This window comes from Budorcas taxicolor, chromosome 6 (genome assembly GCF_023091745.1).
Source record: "Budorcas taxicolor isolate Tak-1 chromosome 6, Takin1.1, whole genome shotgun sequence".
Lineage (NCBI taxonomy): Eukaryota > Metazoa > Chordata > Mammalia > Artiodactyla > Bovidae > Budorcas > Budorcas taxicolor.
Window position 1 is genome coordinate 13,098,726 of NC_068915.1, and position 18,921 is coordinate 13,117,646.

Sequence of the window (18,921 nt, forward strand, 5' to 3'; positions counted from 1 at the left end):
TATTAGAACACAGGCCTATAAGACCCTGCCTTTTTTGTCTGAGTTGTTCACGGCTACATCTCGAGCATCAAGAAGAGGTATCTAACAGGTAACAGGGCCTCAGCCTATACTGTTTAAGTGAATAGAGTCAGGTTCCTTCTCTGTACTTGTTTCTTTCTCTGTAAAATGTTGCAACAGTTCCTATTATTTAAGGTTGTTAAGGCGATTAAACCTCGTTAAGCCCTATAATGCACTTAGCACAGCACCTAGAATGTAATAAGCATAGAATCTATAGAAATCATTACTTTCATTTTTCAGGTAAGTGAACTGAGATTTGAAGAATTTAAATGACTTTGCTAAATCACACAGCAAGTATTTAGTGGTGTCTGATCAGGATCTGGTTTGACTTCCATTTCAGTATCTTTTTTTAAAAGTATAGAAATTATTCAATGCCATAAATGTCACCTTCTGTACAACAGACCTATTCAGAAGTGTTGTGGAATAAAATGCCTAATAAAAATGACTACCATTTATTCAGTGTTTACATGAGCCAGACATTTTCCCTTACATAAATCATTTCTGATAATACTCATTAAAGACTCTATGAGATCAATTCTATTATTATCCTCATGCTATTGATAAAGCATAGAGGTACAGTTGAGTAACATGCTCTCTGTATTAACTTGACAGAGGTCCCAGTGTTACAAAGCAGATCTGGGGTCTGCTTGGAGGTCTTTCAACTCCAGAGCCCCTAACTACCCCACTGCATCCCCTGCCAGCCCTGCCCCAGCTTGCCATTGCTCCCCACCCTCTCCCTGCAGAGATCTTATAGAGGTTCACCCGAAGGTGAATATAGGGTCTTCTGGTTCTGAGTGATCCGTGGGAGAACAGAATAGTCCTGTGCAACCAGAAGCCCCTGAAACATTGTACCCTGAGGATCTGGCAGAATAATGGGAATGCACAAGGAGAAGTGTTGTGCTCAAAGAGTACAGGGCTCTCTGAATTCTTTCTTTGTGTATAAAAGCTTCTATTCACTGGGACTTAAGAGAAAAAAAAAATCCCCTTTACTCTCTGTGCTTTGAAGCGTTTACATCATTTCTTCTCACATTCCAATAATTCAGCAGAAACAGCTGTTCTGCCATCGTGGGCAAGAAGCCATAAACTGCATTCCAAAGAATGTGTTCCATTCCGTCATTATTTATTAATTAATGCTATAGCTCCTGCCTTACAGTGAACGAATATGTCAAAAAGAAAAAAAAAGGAGAAAAGTTACATTTTCTCTATTTCCCCAACCCAAAGAAATATCTTATTTTTCATCCCTATCTTCTAAATGAACTGCTATGTTATTCTCTCCATTTTTCTAATAAATTCATTAAGAATCCTTCCTTGTCTTTTGCTACAATACAGACCAGAAATATTTTATCATTAAAGCTGTTTCATAAGTAAAAGTGAAAAAGACTTCTTTGTCTCAGGGAGCCAAAAAATATAAAGAAGAAAATTTCAAGACTGTGAAAATGGGAAATGTCTTGCATATAAAGTTTTTAAATGACAAACATTCAAAACAGAAGAATTCTGCACAGCTAGTACAATCTTATCACTGAAAGCCTAACCAGTTACCCAGATGTTCCGAATCACAGGAGGACCAATATATCATTGATGCAACTAATAAGATCTAGTCTTTGTAGTTTGCTCCTTATCTATACAATTGCATCTACATATTTATTAGATGATAGAGAACACTTTACTAATCTATATTTAGTTCAGAAATAAAATCTACAGCATAAATATATTTAGTTGTATTTAGCAATATATTCACTATTTTTCTGGATTTTTATGGTCATAAAAAAAAGTTTGGCTACTTCAGATTTTAAGTTAGTGATCTCTTTCATAAAACAGAAAATTGGGACTTTTCTCCCTAAAACATTATAAAGCTACAAAACAAGATTCTCTGAAGTACTCAAATTTTTTTGAATAGCATTATAATTTTTCATATACAGAAGGTATTTTTGTGTTCAAAATTATTTTTAATACACATCCATATTTTCATTCCTTTTTAAGATTAATTTTTTAAAAAAAGGATCCAAGTACTAATATGAGCAAAAATAGTTGCATTTACTCAGTCATTAAAAACTAAAATGATTTTTTCTGTAATATTTTGTGTGTTTTGTTTCACCTGATTTCTTTCTGTTCAAAAAAATCAAACAAAAACATTTAACTGAAAATATTTTGCTTTGAAGAACTGACTTTTTATACATAGGGCAGATTTTAGATATAAAATGTGTGCTCAAATTTTATTTAAAAGTGTGATTAAAGTATCTGTGTATCTATTTCACACTATAAGTATAGTGACAGAGAACTGATGAGAATTTTTAAATAAATATTGTTGAAAAATACAGAATATCTTAACTAAAATATTTAATTTCTTTCAAACCTACCGGCAGTAGGTTAACTACCTTTTCTTAAACACAGAATCTGTAAGTACAGATATCTTTAAAATAAATATGAACATACACCTTTAATTGTTACCCTAAATAAAAGTGTTTGAAATCCTATCATAAATGCTCAAGAATAAGGAAGTCACATAGTTCTCCTCAGTTGGTTAATCTGAGAAGTCCAATATTTTAGGACATTCAGCTACACCCTGAATTTATGTGTCTACTTGGATGAAAAGAATAATAGATAATCAGAGGGAATTGCAGAATGAAACAAGAAATTTATATTCTTGCAAGAATCATCAACCCAACTCTGTCCATTTACATCCCAAGGAAATGTGGAAAGTGAGGAGAGTAGTGCCACCCAGGGACACACTGAAGAAGCAGCCGCCAAGACTTGGGCTCCGCTGATTTGTGACATGATCAGAGATAAACCATGCTGACGCTAGAACTGCTTTATTTCTTACAGTTGTGCTTTGATTAGCCCTGGCTACGGCCTTAAAAAAAATCATCTCACTCACCACATTTGGCAGAAGTGCTAAAGGAAGCACCCTTTCGACTCTAAACTTAAACTCTTAAGTTTCTGGACTGGTGAGCTATCACAGAGTAAAGAATGGTTTAATTTTTCTTCCGTTCATACAGGCTTTGCTCCTAAGAGAATAGGACCCACTCCTATGATGTTGATTTTTAACACAATGGTGCCTTAGAAATTGTGCTACCAAAGCAAAATTATGCACTTTAACTGCAAGCTGATGTTTTGAGGGATGGTCAATGATTAATATCCCTCAAAGGATGGCCCTCACCCCAAGACAGACTTAATTTCAAATTTCCTCCAAGTCACAACCACTAGCTTTGCAAAATGGCTTCCTGTAAAGTTGCCTGTGTTTTATATCATTAATTTCAGCCAGCTGCCTCAGGCAGCAGAATACTGGTCTTGTCAGTTTGAACACAGAGACATCGAGAATGACTGACAAATAAAACGCTCTTTAAAAACCAAACATGGAACATTTCATCTTGTTATTTTCAAGGGAAGTATGACAGAGAATTGTGATAAATCCCCATTGTTTTCACATGTATGACTTTGAACTTTTCTTCTTTGTATCCATTAAATTCACATAAGAAGGAGTGCCTCAGTGGCCCTTTGCCCTCACACTCACCACATCCAATTATCTAGAAAGTGAATGTTTTCTGTATCTAATGATCAGGTCTGCTGGGCCATTTGACGCTGAAGTAAACGTAGGGAGAAAAAGCTTTTCAGAGCAATTGGTATGGATCTCATTGCATCATATACCATTGGCTCAGAGTGTGTAGTTAATAAGGGCTTTTGTAAAAACTGCATGCTGCAGCTAAAATTCAACCCCATTAGCCAAGTATTTCTAATCCATTTTTAGGTGCACTTAAAACAACTGAAGCATTAAAGGTCCACATGAAAATCTGCATGTTAATGAGAGATGCAAATTCAAGGTTTGGATGGAACCCAAATAATATGAGTCTCTAAAAGATTTATACTTGCAGCATACTTCATGAAGAGAGACTCCATCAACTAAATTACAGAGTCTTTGGGAAATGTATTAGGGTTCTTTGATTTCTGCAATGTTGGTTTAGCTTATCTCTTCTGTGATAGGCCAAAGTAGAAGTCTTAGTCTTGCAAAATTCTCTCTTTAATGTAAAAGGATCAAAGACTACCAGGCTATACATGCAGCACACTAGGCTTCACTTTTTGTTTTTTCTATTTTTTGCACAGTTCATACCATCAACCATTCAGTTCAGTTCAGTTCAGTCGCTCAGTTGTGTCTGATTCTTTGCGACCCCATGAATCGCAGCATGCCAGGCCTCCCTATCCATCAGCAACTCCGAGAGTTCACCCAAACTCATGTGCATCGAGTCGGTGAAGCCATCCAGCCATCTCATCCTCTGTCGTCCCCTTCTCCTCCTGCCCCCAATCCCTCCCAGCATCAGGGTCTTTTCCAATGAGTCAACTCTTTGCATGAGGTGGCCAAAGTATTGGAGTTTCAGCCTCAGCATCAGTCCTTCCAAAGAACACCCAGGACTGGTCTCCTTTAGGATGGACTGGTTGGATCTCCTTGCAGTCCAAGGGACTCTCAAGAGTTTTCTCCAGCAGCACAGTTCAAAAGCATCAATTCTTTGGCACTCAGCTTTCTTCACAGTCCAACTCTCACATCCATACATGACCACTGGAAAAACCATAGCCTTGACTAGATGGACCTTTGTTGGCAAAGTAATGTCTCTGTTTTTGAATATGCTATCTAGGTTGGTCATAACAACCATAGTTATTCAAAAAACAGAAAACTGATCAAGTCAGAGTTTCCAAACAACCAAGATACTTCTTGAAAGTACAATGGGTACTGGGAAATTTTAGGTTACACAATGTACTCAAAGAATATGAAAGTTTAATATTTAGCTAAACAAAACAGGAAAATTAACCCTTGCAAAAAGAAAATTCAGTAGTGTACATAGAGATCAAAAATCAGCCACACAGTCTTTTGAGATACTTTTACATTAGAAATTAAGAGCTGCTTATTTGCTATTTCAGAAGTGGTCTGCCACCTTTCTAAGTACACACTTGCTTAGAAATGAAGGGGATGGTAGAGAATGATAATGGTAATCCTCCTTTGTCTGCTGGAGAGAGGAGTCGGGCTGGGGGTATGGAGACGTGGCCCCTAAGCCTTTATTGTTGCTGTGAGGTAGGGCGATCAGCGGCAAGCCACACGCTTCTGACCCTCAGAGACAGAGCCTCTTCTCATCTCTCCCTCAACACCTCCCACAGCCTCTCTGGCAGAACGTATAGGTGGGTTCTACAGAACTGTTAGAGAAGCAAATTCACTGAAATAGCCCACCCTGGCCAGGCACCATAGTAACCATTTGCATGAGTTATAACAGGAGATCCCGGTAAGGAACACAGAACTAACAAGCCAGGAAACGTTCAAAAGGAGACTGCACGTGTCTGACCACCTCCCAGAATCCTTCTCGCTGGCATCCATCATGGCTGAGCAATGTGAGCACCACCAGGAAGGACCCTGTGTCAGAACGATTGGCCAAAGACAACACAGAAACCAATCCCATCACCGTCGAGCCATTCGGCAGAGCAGATCTCTTGGGTTGGGTTCCCTCGCTCTACTGCTCTCGGCTCAGGAATCTTTTCCTTTGTCAGCACATGTGTCTCCTCGGACAATTCATTTCCGAGTGTTAGACAAGCGCTCCCTTTCAAGCCCTGGAAGTGAAGTGAAGTGAAAGTCACTCAGTTGTGTCCAACTCTTCGCGACCCCATGGACTATACACTCCAGGGGATTCTCCAGGCCAGAATACTGGAGTGGGTAACCTTTCCCTTTTCCAGGAGATCTTCCCAACCCAGGGATCGAACCCAGGTCTCCCGCATTGCAGGGGGATTCTTTACCAGCTGAGTCACAAGGGAAGCCCTTCGGACCCTGGAAGGAGTCCCCTTTCCTGCAACAGAACCAGGATCCAGCTTCCTTTTCACACTGCTACCTTGGGCCTACTTTCCTATTGTGTAACTTTTCATTCCTTTGGGTCTTGACCATTTAAGAAGCAAAACCCCTGTGGTGGAGGAGAAAGGTCCGGGCCACCAGAGGCAGAGGGAGGTGCCACACTATCACTTAACCCTTCACTAGTATATAGCCTTTGCAGGGCCCAGGTGGCAACCCAGGGAAGACTGGGAGGCCTGGGAAGAGCATCCTGAAGCAGAGAAGAGACATTCAGTTCAGTTCAGTTCAGTCGCTCAGTGGTGTCCGACTCTAGCTCTGAAAATGAAACAGGTGGTTGTCAAAACAACATGACAATGTTGCCATTTCCACAACTGTCTTGCATCACCATAAAAGCTACCAGTTGCTGAACAGAAACTTGGTGGATAAAGAATCTACAAGAGCTTGTGCTTCCTGAACATTAAGAATGCACATGAAAGATTCTATGGGCTTCCATCTTGCTAAGCCCACTTGATCATTCTCCAACAACCCTTAAAGACTGAAGCCTGCTTGGAAAAAACAAAACAATGTGAGGAAAATCATCATTTTCTCTGATGATTCTCTCAAATGCTTCTACATCTTTTTTCCCTGAAAAATATTACATGTGTGTTTTGCAAATGCTGACTTTTAAAAGGCCATACCATCATCTCCTTATTAATCATTTGCTTGTCTCACCAGTTATACAGGACATTATTCCTCAAACCTTGAGCATAACCTTTAAAATCTATGCTAAGTTGTCTTTAACTCTCTAGGAAAATGAGCAAAAATTCATGAAAGTAATAAACATATGGACCAAAAAATATATGCACAATTGAGAATTTAAAATCTGTCAAGTTTTCACAGGACTTCGAAATTGCTTTTGTGAAATGGCATCCTCCCTAACAGTAATCATTAGACCATGTAGTTTGCATGGAAAGCAGAACATGATTCAATATGTTCCAACAGCCCATATACTTTACACTATTCATGAAGTAGAAGAAAGAGCAACAAAACTGCAGGCAGCAAAAAAGGAAACTAATAAATTCATATTAATGACCTCATGAACATATTAAATCATGACATTTAATTCAACAGCTGAAAATGCAATGGGCAGCACACAGAGGGCTGAGTTAGACGCTCTCAAAGTTTGGGCATATGATCAGGAACATAAGAGCCTTTGAAATTTCAATTAGTATGGTTTTTCCAGTGGTCATGTATGGATGTGAGAGTTGGACTGTGAAGAAGGCTGAGTGCTGAAGAACTGATGCTTTTGAAGTGCGGTGTTGGAGAAGACTCTTGAGGGTCCCTTCGACTGCAAGGAGATCCAACCAGTCCATTCTGAAGGAGATCAGCCCTGGGTGTTCTTTGGAAGGAATGATGCTGAAGCTGAAACTCCAGTACTTTGGCCACCTCATGCAAAGAGTTGACTCATTGGAAAAGACCCTGATGCTGGGAGGGATTGGGGGCAGGAGGAGAAGGGGACGACAGAGGATGAGATGGCTGGATGGCATCACCGACTTGATGGACGTGAGTTGGAGTGAACTCCAGGAGCTGCTGATGGACAGGGAGGCCTGGCGTGCTGCGATTCACAGGGTCGCAAACAGTCGGACACGACTTAGTAACTGAACTGAACTGAACTGAACACTATTAAAAAGTAGTCCTAACCATGTATTTAGGGCTCTGAGCTAAGTCTATTCTCATCTCATCCTTAAACTCTATTATAACCTTGAAAATCAGGTATTACTACATCTTGTCAAAGAAAGTAAGAAACTAAGGCTTAAAAGAGGCTAGGGGTTTGCCAGAAGCCATATACTTTCTAAAATTTCTTTAAACCTCCTCCATAAACAATAGATAAAATTTTTCATGCTCTCTATTTACAGAAATGATATCTCATAAGTCTAATCCATATGACAAGAATGTTGGCTCCTATGTACTAAGAGCACTACGTGAGTGACAGAAATAATGAAAGGTTTCCATATACACTTTTTAATTTAATCTTTACAGTAACTGTAAGTGAGTATCTTAGTCCCTTCAGGCTGCTATAACAAATACTCAGACTGGGTATTAGACTAGCTTATAAACAGCAGAAATTTACTTTCCATAGTTCTAGATGTTGAAAGTCTAAGATCAGAGAGCCAGCATGGTCGGGTTCTGGTGAGGGCCTGCTTCTGAGTTGCAGACTGCTGAGTTTTCATTGTACCTTCACAGGGCAGAAGAGGTAAGGGAGCCCTCTGAGGTCTCTTTTAAAGGGCACTAAGCCCACTAATGAGAACTTCACTCTCATCACCTAATCACCTCCCAAACAGCTCACTTCCTAATATCATCACCTTGGGGATTAGGTTTTCAACATATGAATGGGGACAAGGGAAACACAGCCAATCCATAGCAGAAAGTTACTTATTATTTCCATTTATTAAGATGAGAAAACTGAGGCTTTGAGAATTAGTGTCTAGAGAGGATGTAGAGAAAAGGGAACCCTCCTCCATTGTTGGTGGGAACATATTTTGGTAGAGCCACTACAGAAAACAGGATGGCAGTTCGTCAGAAAATAAAATGGAATCACCATGTGATCCAGCAATCCCATTCTTGGATGTATATCCAGGCAAAACTCTAATTCAAAAAGATACATGCAATCCCATGTTCACAGCAGCACTATTTACATAGCTAAGACATGGTAGCAACCTAGATGTTCACTGACAGATGAGTGGATAAAGATGACGTACATGCACACAATGGAATATTATTCAGCCAGAAACAATAATGAAATAATGTCATTTGCAGCAACATGGACGCAACTAGACATTATCATACAAAGTAAAGTCATAAAGAAAGACAAATACCGTGTGATATCATTCAGAAGTGGAATCTAAAATACGATACAAATGAACCTCTCTACAAAACAGAAACAGACTCATGGGCATAGAGAACAGACTTGTAGTTGCCAAGGAGGATGGGCCTTGGTGGGGATCGGGGGGTACAAAGAGGGAGGTTGGGGTGAGGAGATGCAAATTATTACACATGGAATGGATAAGCAACAAGGTCCCTACTGTATAGCACAGAGAACTATATTCAATATTCTATGACAAATCATAATGGAAAAAATATAAAAAAGAATGTGTATGTGTATATATATGCATATATATATACCTGAATCACTTTGCTGTATAGCAGAAAGTAACACAACATTGTAAATCAACTAACTTCAGTAAAATAATATATAAAAATGTCCAAAAACAGCTGAAAGAAGTAGCTTCATCAAAGACACGTAGCTACTAAGTGGCAGAGTCAGGACTGGACCCAGTCTCTTGGCCCACAATAGCCATGATCCTAAACCACTTTGCAATATTGCTTTTACCTCTTCAGGTAGGTCAGCAAATGATCTGAACTCTCATTTTTCATAACAGAAAGTAAGCTAAATGCATGAAGAACAGCCAGTTAATACGAATTGGCTAGTTTTTATCCGGTACCATTGTGAAGTGAAAGTGCTTTGGTCTTACATGAACTTTTTATTCTTTGATAGTAATACATCCCCAGAGTTAAAGAAAACCAGATACAGTGAAATTGAAAAACATACTTTGAGAAATAGTCATTCTAATTTCATTTTCATCAGAACTTTCTGATTTGTAATTTGGTTCCCTGAGTAGCTTTCCACAAAAAAAAAAAAAAAAAAAAAAACAAGGTGTGAAGATGACGTGTCTATCCGAAAAAGTGGTATCTTATTTTGTGAATGGTTTAATCAATCCATACCCTGTGCGTGTACTTACTGTGAGCACACCATTAAAAATAGTATGCCCCTGGATGAATTAACAAAAATACAAAAACTAAGGTCTGTACAAGCAAAACTACGAACAAAATTATGGGCCATGAATATCCCCAAGAGAATGAATGGCTTGGCCTAATACAACCATCTAGTATCCCTCAGAGCAAAGCACAGAGGTTTTAGAAGAGGGGTCTTGAAGTACACTCCAGGTTTGAATTCTGGCTCTAATACTTAGTAGTCATGTAACATTGGAAAGGTGTTCGACTTCACTCTTCCTCAGTGTTATTATCTGTAAAATAGGAATAATAATAGAACTCTCCTAGGGTTATTATTATTAATAGAGATGGAATCTTCTTAAGAGTGTCTAGCACATACTTAGAGCTTCCCTGGTGGCTCAGATGGTAAAGCGTCTGCCTCCAATGCGGGAGACCCGGGTTTGATCCCTGGGTTGGGAAGATCCCCTGGAGAAGGAAACGGCAACCCACTCCAGTAGTCTTGCTTGGAGAATCCCACGGACGGAGGAGCATGGTAGGCTACAGTCCATGGGGTCACAAAGAGTCGGACACGACTGAGCGAGCTTCACAGCACATACTTAGTTCTCAAAAAATACTGGCTATTAGTAACTTCTCTTCGATTCACAAGCATCTCAATTTTTGTTGATTAGCCAATCATCCTATGAAATCATCAAAGATATGCTGTTTTATTTTTCATTCATGGTCTCCATGAAATGACAAACAACAGATAGAGGATGCCACTTCTGGTTCATGGCTGACTCAACCCCATATTCAGTCAACCTAAAACCAACTCTCCAGGCTTCAGTGCTCAACCTCTTAAAATATGTACTTATTTTAATTCCATAAATTGACTAAAATTCTTCATTACAAAGTTGAAATAAAACAGTTGCATAGTCTCTTTCCCTGGTTCAAAAGTTTAGTGACAAAAACAAGAAAAAATGCTGGCTTTGTGTTCTATTAAGATGGTGATTAACCAAATCCTTAAGCCAAATATTTTGAATACCTCTTGAAACAGCACAGAACAGATATTTAGTAAACATAAAGGATTTCAACTTTATGACTAAGCTCTGACCATTTCAATGTTTCACTGTACTTGTGAAGGGAAAACAATGTCAAAACCACAAGATAATTCAATGTAGATATCTTTTAAAAACACACTGCCATGGAAACAAATACATATTGTACATCTCTTTATTTAGCAGATACAGATATACATGATTTTTACCACAAGATGCACAAAGCAGTTAGCTCTACGAGATTTTTATCTGCTTTATTTAATCTAAACTTTCTATAGTTTAGGTTAAAAATATGTAATATGTATAATTAAAAATAAAAAATCACTTTCATTTTGAAAAAGAGAGAAATACAAATATTATTTTTGGAGTCCTCAAGCATTCTGATGTATGACAGCATATGAAATAATAGTTTTGCTTTCAAATAATCAATGTGTGAAGATTGATGGTCTGACTATTTTGTGAGCCCTTAGAAGAGTCAGATGGTACTGACCTTGACTTAGGTAGTATCTGTGAAATAAAGACACTCCAAAAAACAGGTTGCTAAGTTACCACCCTGGTACTGAAGATTACATACTCTGAACTAACCATAAACTAGAGTGCATTTCGCTGGGGATATCAGTTCCTTTCCAAAGTATGGAGTTCCTGCCTTATGCTAGCTAGGATCACTTTAAAATACCACTGAGATAAATAATGTCTTTCACTTATGAATTCCAACTGATTGCAGGGAAACTTTAAAGTCCTAGCAACACTGTTGCTATAGCAATGCAACCTGATTAGATATTCTTAGCAACCAGCCACAACTCACACCCACGGAGTCCCTTCATTTATTCCAAGAAGAATAATGTTGACATTCCAATCTCTAAAATATACAGAATTCAGTGACAGACATCTATGGATGAGAGAGGCCTGTGAGATCCAATGAAATAGCAAGTAAATAAATAATATACCTGGGCCTTGAACACATCCTATATGCATACAATAAGCACATATAAAAGTGTATTCCACATGGCTAAAAACTGAAGATGTTTCATTTGGCCCTTGGAGTATATGTAAACCAGCAGAATCTTTCAATTTCATACTGTAGTAACTAAAGTTTACATGCTTCTCAAATAGTATATTTCATATTGAATTAACAGAGATAACAATAAACTTTCATGTTTGCGACCTACAGCAACAATTTGACATTTTGATTCTAAAGCTTTCATCAAAACTGGTATCACACTTGAAAAACCACAGCCACTAATGAGACTGAGGGTATGGCTAATTATGAGGGGGCACAGCAAAAATACTGCCTTTATCACATGTGCTTAAGCCAGAGCTGATACAAGGGATGGATTGAGTTACTGCTCTGCAGGAAAGGACCTGTCACATCCTGAGCAGGATAAGATTTTGAAGACCAAATTCTGCAGTCATCTCCAGGCTGATCATAACAGGAAGGTCAAAAGCAGGATCAGATCTATGAAGGCTCAGAAAAGAAAACAACAGCCCAGAAAGCTACAAACACAGTCCATGATTCTATAGCTAAATAAAGGATGCTTTTCTATAAACTGAGATTCTGAATCATTCTGTTCTGATATGGAAAAGAGCCCAATTACATTCTTAGCCTCCCCTGAATGGCTATACTCTGGCAGTTAATAACCCAGTCTCTCCATATATATACCATTTCTGTTATAAATAGAGGAGTACAGTGGGAAGGAATTAAGGTGAAAAATAATCAGAATCTCTTGCTGCTGTTGTCATTGCCTTTGAAAGTTATTAAATTTAAGACATGGATACAATATTCTGAAAATAATGACTCTCAGCTAAGAGACAGAATTAGAAAACCCTTCTGAGAGGTCTCCAATTTTGATATTTATCTTAAATTTTCAATTCTATCTTAATTCTGCATTGAAAACTTTTTGCACATCCCTATATAAAAATTTAATATAAGAAAATTATTATCGTGCACATACGCATGGTTAGAAGAATGTTTAACCCAGCAGTCAAAAATAACAAATAACTTCACTGGAAACAGTCTAAATATATAAAAACGTGGCATTGACTAAATTAATTATGGTGTCTTGTATCATGAAATCCTGCTCCACAACCCTCTTACCTGTCATCTTGAAACCTAAAAAGTATGAAAAATCGAAAGTTTATATATAACTTAACTGGCAGAAAAACCTGATCTGATCAGACTCATTTAACACCAAAATCTAACTGGAAGTGAGACTATTCAGAGGCTTTATTTGTCTCACACAGTGTGATTATTCTTATGGTTCACTGCAGAAATACTCATGTGTTTGATTGCAGAGTGCTACCATAGACACTGCTGAAAATGTTTCCTAGTATTTGAATTTAACCATATTACATTTCAAAAGTTTAAAAATTCCTCAATTCTATACCAAAACAAAGAAAATGTGGACAGTGATATACCCGGTGTTCTCTCTGCCTGACATACTCTCTTCTTGACTTTTACATGACTTGCTTCTTCTCATCCCTCAGGTCTGGACTTCCTAAGTCTCCTTTCGGAGTTGGTTCCCATCTAAGCCTAAAGAAAACCCCTGTAGTTACTCTCCACCACACATGCTGGTTATTCTTCCTTCACGGTTCTTCCTATAACCATTGGTGATCTCATTTGTTTCTTGGCTTGCAATCTAGTGACTGTCTCCCCCTAACTAGCTCTAGGAGGGCAGAGACCTTATTTGCCTCACACAACTGGGCTTCCTTGGTGGCTCAGACAGTAAAGAATCTGCCTGCAATATGGGAGATCTGGGTTAGATCCTTGGATCAGGAAGATCCCCTGGAGGAGGGCATGGCTACCCACTCCAGCATTCTTGCCTGAAGAACCCGCATGGACAGAGGAACCTGACAGGCTATAGTCCACAGGGTCACAAACAGTCAGAAATGACTGAAGCAACTTAGCACACACGCATGCTTGTCCGTGATTAAATTGATTCACATTACGTCAAACGTTCTTCCCTGATGGCTCAGCTGGTAAAGAATCTCCCTGCAATGCCGGAGATGTGGGTTTGATCTCTGAATTGGGAAGATCTCCTGGAGAAGGCAACAGCTACCCACTCCAATATTCTGGTCTGGAGAATCCCATGGAGTCCATGGGGTCGCAAAGAGTCAGACATGACTGAGCGACTTTCACTCACACCAAACACTTCTCTGAAAACACTTACTATTACAAAAAGGTCGCAACAATCAAGAATTTCTTCAAGTCAGGACCACACAGCACAGCTCCACCAAAATGAGAAACCACACAGAATAAAAATGAAAGATAAAAGTAAGCCTCTCTTAAGGTACATACAGCTGCTTCACTTTGTGGTATAGCAGAAACTAGCAACATTGTCAAGCGATTTTACTCCAACAACAAAAAAGTAAACCTCTCTAGATGTTGTACATTTTTTCTTCAACTGTTTCCAACTGTCACTTTTTCACCAGCTGTGGATTTATTATGTTATTTGCTCTCCTGCCTAATTCTCGAACCAAAGCACTACCCCCATACTGTACCACCAGCATGTCGGGTGTGTGTACATGTGTATATGCGATCTCTCCCAACAACAAGGCCTTGAAAACCACGGAATCTACCAAAAACCTTGGGCCAAACAACTCTCTTCCTATTGATGAAGAGAGGCTGAGAATTAGAAACACAAACCTACTTCATAAAGGTAAAACATTTTTAAAATCCACAAGGAGGCATTTCTAAAATGGATTCATCATGCTGAGTTACTGTGGATCATTTTACAAAGGACACATACAACCAAATGCTAAAATTTCCAAATTCGTTGCCAAGACCCATTTTATCCTGAGAAGCAGTCCAGCACCGAGCAAGAGAAAGCGCCCTGTCCTCTGACCCAGCCACCCACAGCCTCGAGAACTACAGAGCGTCTGGAAACAGAAAAGCTACATCATATTACAGCCACATTTACACAAAACATTCTCAATATGCTTCCTTCAACCTCCCAAAGCATTTTCAGGAAACTACCTGGAAATATCCCAGTGTTTGCAGACTTACCACACACTGTTTTCCACACATTCTGTTTTGTATTTTTTGCACACTCTGTTTTGTATTTTGTACCTTTAATGTACCTGGGACCATTGCTATGAAATTAGAGGTACTTCAACTGAAAAGGTATCAGGACAATGAAGAAATACATCCTAAACACATCAAATTCTAAAATAACTAATGATATTTAAAACAGCTCCGGATCTTGTGGACACTATAGTTTCCAGGATACGTTTAAATCAAGAACGGCACATATTTGCTATCATTTTGAGGAATCATTTGACACCACATCTATCTCACTTAGGTCTTTCTCTAACAGCGGCTCAAAAAGCAAAACAAAACCAAATCACTCACCAGAACAGAGTTCTCCTTTATCTGCATGTCTGCAATGGTTATAATTAAACATCTCTGGCTCAGGCCTGGTGGAGAAATCAGTTCCCGCCAGCCCTCTGCCTAGACTATGGTGCGCAGGTGTGTTGCATTGTTATTTAAAACGTGCTGTTTAGAACACAGAATTCTTTCTCTGAGGCCCCTTAAGTGAGGCAGCTGAAGACCAGCAGCTGCAAGTTTTTTGCTTTATTTCCGAGCGTGTCATTGTTAGCTCTGGTCACTGAGCCCTTTTCCCTAATGAACAGGCTGGGTCTGGGGGCTGGGGAGCATCTGGACGGCACTGCTCCTATTTGCCCCAGACGTGGAATACAGAACCCCAGAGCCACACCTGCCAACGGCCACTGAGCATGCTGTTTAAGTAATGGCGTGTCTGGGATATTAGATAATAAAATTGTCCCACTAATGATACAAAATGAAAAATCACCTTTGATTCAATAATTTTCTGCCCAATGTTCTCCCAATAGTATTTGGATACACTTATGTTTAACTTTTCTACAGAGGACCTCATTTCTTTTAAATTCACATTAAAATACCAAATACCAAAGGCTTATTTCAGGGGAACTCCCCCCCCAACTACATAATAAGCATGAATTAAACTAAATTCTTTCATCACCTATTACATTTTTTTTGTAAATGATTTTCAAACTTTTAGCCTAAAACTGGCTATAATCAGAGGTCAAAAATACTCTTTCTGGTATGAGAATTAAATTTCCTGTCTAAAAACTTCAATCTTAACTAAAGCTAAAATAACATTCCTATTGGCGTATCAGAACTAAATGCTAAGGCTACACTTGCAAAAACAAACAGATGACAACCATGTGAGGTTTTCCTCTAATTACAAATACAAGACTTTTGTAGAAAAACCTCCACTTAACTGCCTTTAATAGCCAATAAAGCGTAGCACACAAGGCTTTAAGCAGTGTTTACAGTCCTATGCAAATGAGAAATCCTGAAGTCATAACCTGAGTTTATTTCCATTAAAACTTAGTTCATAAGGAAAAAGAAAAAATTCCATTCAGGAAAAAAATGAAAATAAAAAAGCTTAAGAAGTGAATGGTGCAGATACAATATTATCAGGGTAAAAACTACTCTAAAATGTACTAATTAAAACTGTACATGATGGTGGCTCCAAGGAAGAAAATATTTGCTGTTCTTAACCCTGGAAGATTTTAGAGTAGCTGAACTGGAATCCTGAAGCTCACGAGCTGGATTTATATGGTGTGGAGAAATGGCACTCTATAATTTCTGTATGCTGCATTTTCATTTTTTCATGCCATATTACTACCATATGATGGTATTGTTCCACATTTATTTTGCAACCTACTTTAATACTGGCTTTCAGTTGAGTTATGCTTGTGTTTATATAACCTTGCCTTTTTATTAACTTCTATCTTTTTGTGTCTGTTTTTAAATCTTAATGTTGTACTTTCAGATACAAACTTGCACACTGTTCATAAATTCAGTATGCATGTTCTCTGTTTAGCAACCCAAATCATTAATGTGATGTGACGCTAAATAATATTTTCTTACATCAAAGTCCTTCAGAGCTCTTTCTTTTCTTTGAGTAATAGTTTTCTCCTGGGATGGGGAGAATAAAACACTCTGAATAAAGTACATGGAAAAAATACATATACCCACTTCAGCAGATGGCACTTTGGGTGTCCTGTAATGGAACTATTGATTCTTCACAGTTTCTGAATATAGTTGTCAGGTAGGGCTAAATCTTTAGGGGTTTGTGGGCCAGGGTCAGACTTAGCCACCTGCTTGAAAAGCTTAAAGCTTACTCTACTCCCCAGAGGCCATGACCAAGGTCAAAGTATTTACAACCAACAGCTCCACAAAACAAGTCAAGAAATTCCATGTATTATATATTTTTCCATTTGTATTATAAAATCAAAGCATGTACCCTAAAAGACACAACTCTCTTTAAAAACAGATATTTTAGAAAAGCAATGGATAGTACCTGCCAGTGTATGGTGTACCTATAATTTTTAGACCATTTATTTGCTCAGGCTAAATAAAATGCTAGCATTTCAGTTTCAAAATAGAAGATAGGAAGAGCAACTCTTTTCCTTCTGTAAATTTTCTAATTGCTAGCAGTCTTTAAAGTATGAGTTTCTGTGGAAATGCATTCGTCAGATTCACGGTGGATTCATGAGAGTCTTACATGTTTGAAGCAAAATATAGGGAGACACATTGCCCTAGCTGGTGGTGGAGAAATGTAGTAGGGAGAAAAGGACAATGCTGGACTAAAATCTTATGAATAAAGGTTTTTAAAAATAAAATAAAGTTGTATTTATATTTTAATATAGGAAATACATTAACACAGTTCTAACTATATCTGTGAATTTAATCCCTACATGTAAAAATACCTAATCAAAGAGCATATTTACTTGTAATGTTGACAAATTTTGCCAACTACCCTCTATAAAAGTTGTACCCACTTACAGTCCTACCAACAACCCATGGGAAAAATTGTCTTCCCACATCTTCTAGCACAATTATCAGAATTTTCTTCATTTTTCTAATCAGAAAGATGATACATGATAGACCAATAAGCTTCAATGTGTACCACTCTTGTGAGTGAAATCATGCCTCTATTCATATGTCCAAGACATTTCATTTTCTGTTAACTATCTCATTTCTTTTACCTATTTTTATTGGCTCATTGGACTTTTTCTTATTCATATATGAGGGTCCTTTATATATTTCCTAAATAAGTCCTAAGTCCATGACACAAGTTGCAAATGTTTCCCTTATTAAGAGATTATTTCTTGAATTGACTATGGTGATCTCTGCATGCAGAAATTCTTTATATGTAGTTGAACTTATTTTTCTTTCTTATGGCTTACTGTTTTTATGTCATACTTAGAAAGATTTTTCCCTACTCCAGTTGTATAAAAATATTCTCCTGTGGCTTACTGAAGGATTTATATTATGCTTCCATTCTTCATATTTAAATCTTTAATTCATTGCCATTTATTGTGGTATCACATAAGATTCTTTTTCCTAACTGATCAGTGGTCTCTACAGATTTGAGATGTCATGTTAATCATATATTCAGTCCTCATATGTATTCCAGTCTATTTCTTCATCTTCCAGTTGGTTTCATTGACTTGTTTCTTTTCGTATTCCAAAACTAATGTTCTGTGTTTCATGCTTTTATAGTATTTTCAAATATTTAACATTTTAAATATTTAATATAATATTTTAAATATCCAGGCTCCAGGTGGCGCTACTGGAAGGATATGTAAGAGACGTGGGTTCAATCCCTGGGTCTGGAAGATGCTCTGGAGGAGGCATGTCAACCCACTCCAGTATGCCTGCCTGGAGAATCCCATGGACAGAGGAGCCTGGTGGGCAGAGTCGGATACGACTGAAGAAACTCAGCACGCACGCACAGCTCTCTTCCCCCATGTATTGTTCACCTTTTATAGAAGCTTTTAGGCAATTTTTGATTATTTTTTCACTTGAATGTTAGATTCAGCTTGTCTTGCTCAAAAAAGAAATAGAAAAAAGAAACAATAATATTATTTTGGGCATCATGTTAAATGTATAGATTAACCTGAGAAAAATGTATATGATATTGAATTTTCCTATGTGAAAACATGGTATTGCCTTTCCATTTGTTCATATCTTTGATACTTCAGGAATAGATATAACTTTTTGTTTTTTCATAAAAGCTCATGCATTCCTTGTTTTATTTACTTTAAAGTATTTTATCTTTTCTGTTGCTATTATTAATTGGGAGTACAAAGAATTGCACGATAAGATATCTAAAAAGAGTTTAACTCCTATAATGTGATGTGTGCCATTTAAACAGTCTGTAAAAGCACTCTATGAAAATGGGACCATGG